This window comes from Mastomys coucha, unplaced genomic scaffold, assembly GCF_008632895.1.
Source record: "Mastomys coucha isolate ucsf_1 unplaced genomic scaffold, UCSF_Mcou_1 pScaffold2, whole genome shotgun sequence".
NCBI classification, from domain to species: Eukaryota; Metazoa; Chordata; class Mammalia; order Rodentia; family Muridae; genus Mastomys; species Mastomys coucha.
The window spans coordinates 2383306-2385484 of NW_022196902.1; positions in this window are offsets into that span (position 1 = coordinate 2383306).

The window sequence follows — 2179 nt, forward strand, 5'->3', positions numbered from 1 at the left end:
CCCCCTCCCCCTCCCCCTCTCTCTCTCCCTCTCCCTCTCCCTCTCCTTGCAGCTACCAGTTGCCAGTATCCCTTTAGGTAGGGGTTAGATAATGAGACCCTCTGTTCCAATCATGCTGGAATTTTGTCTGGCTTAAGCGTGTGCAGGTCTTGGGCATGTAGTCACTGCTGTTGTGAATTCAAATGCTCAGCTGCCCTGTTGTGTCTACTTCTGCTGTGGCCATTCACAAACTCTGATTCTTACAATCTTTTTTCTCTGTTTTCAAAATGGTTCCCTGACAGGGATTTATGAGGCTTAGAAGAGCAGATGAAGCTGCGCAAGGGTGGCACATGCCTTTAATCCCACCATCGGGAGGCAGAGGCATTGTAGATCTCTGTAAACCATCCTGGTATACAAGGTGAGTTCCAGGACACCAAAGAAATCTTATCAGAAAGAAGGAAGTGGGAGAGATGGAGAGAGAGGGAGAGAGGGAGAGAGGCAGGGAGAGAGGGAGAGAGGGAGAGAGGGAGAGAGGGAGAGAGGGAGAGAGGGAGAGAAGGAGAGGGAGAGAGGGAGGGAGGCAGGAAGAGAGGGAGAGGGAGAGAGGGAGAGAGGCAGGGAGAGAGGGAGAGAGGGAGAGAGGGAGAAAGGGAGGGAGGCAGGGAGAGAGGGAGAGGGAGAAGAAGAGGAAAAGGGAGAGAGGAAGAGGGAGAAGGAGAGAGGGAGAGAGAGAGAGAGAGAGAGAGAGAGAGAGAGAGAGAGAGAGAGAGAGAGAATAGTATATAAAATATTTAGAGCAATGCCTTAGAACCTGCTTACCATAGCAGATACCTCACAAATGCTGTTTTTTGCCATTGTTATAACTGCTTTATAAGCAATGGTGCATGAGAAATGACAGGTGAGTCTTTTTGTTTACACTGAAGATATAAAAGTTGATTTGATTTTTGTTTTTAGCTTTTTTTTTCCCTCTGGTGTATGAAACTTCAAAATAGTATACACTAGTAAGATATCATCGTGCTTTGATCTTTGGCTACCCTGTTTTTATGGGCCAGGAGAATGGCTCACTAGCAGAAGCCCTTGCTGTGCAAGCCTTCTGATTTAAGTTTGCCCTCCAGATCCCATTGTAGAAGAAAACTGACTCCTGAAAGTTGTCCTCCGACTCCCACAAGAGTTCTGTAGCACACATGCACCTGCATGCTGTGAGCGTGCACACGGACAGCGTAATATATTTAGTGTTACTTGTATGTATATAATTTCAGGGCTGTCTACTTGGTGTTGAAAACTGACTGTGTGTGTGTGGGGGGGGGGGAGTCTCATCCTTGGGGAAGATTATGTCTGCCAATCTCAAGATTCCTTAGTTGTCTTTAGTTGTCTGCCTATCAGTGGGGCCTGTGAGATCTCCTCCAGCCTCCATGTCTGCTTGTCTATCAGTGGTATACTCCTTTAACTCTTGATTATGCAGACACATTTTGAGATACTGGGATAAAGCTTCCCTGCCATGTCTAGTAGACACGCTCTTATAGCAGATCTCCTGGTCTGTTGCTTACAACTCTTCTAAACCATTTCAGACATGGTCTCTGAGGCTTAGATGCATGACATGTGTTGGAGATTTATCCAGTGTGGCTGGGCATCCCATGGGCATTTGTTCTCTTCATTTTGACCAATTGTGGTTGACAGTGCTGGTCTACACCTGTTGCAAAGAGACGTTTCTCTGATGAGGGGTGAGAGCTACACTAATCTTACAAAGATAAATATTTAGAAAACAACTATGAGATATGTTGGTTTAATAAAGTAGCATTAGTAGGTTTTCCTCTGGGCTGATACCAGTACTAGGCATGGTTTCTTTCCTGTTGAGTGGTCCTTGTGTTCAATTAGAGGGTCACTGGTTACTTACAAGGTGAGAACCCTTGGGTTGCATGGTACTGCAGAGCTAGACTTTTCAAACCCTACTTTAATAAGGGTTCTTAAATGCTTCAACCTCCCTTATAGTCCACCAACCAAATGTAGGGGAAGAAGATGGTTAATAGGACAAAGTGGGATGTGGACATGTTTAAAGTAGTTCTTTGGGGGAGATTCCTATCTTTATTGTCAGGATATCACCAATCCAGTCAGTAGTACCAGCAGTACAGTTCAATAGTGTCAACAAACACAAATCCGCAGCAGTAGCTCAATTCAGAAGAAGCACGAGCCCCTCCAAATG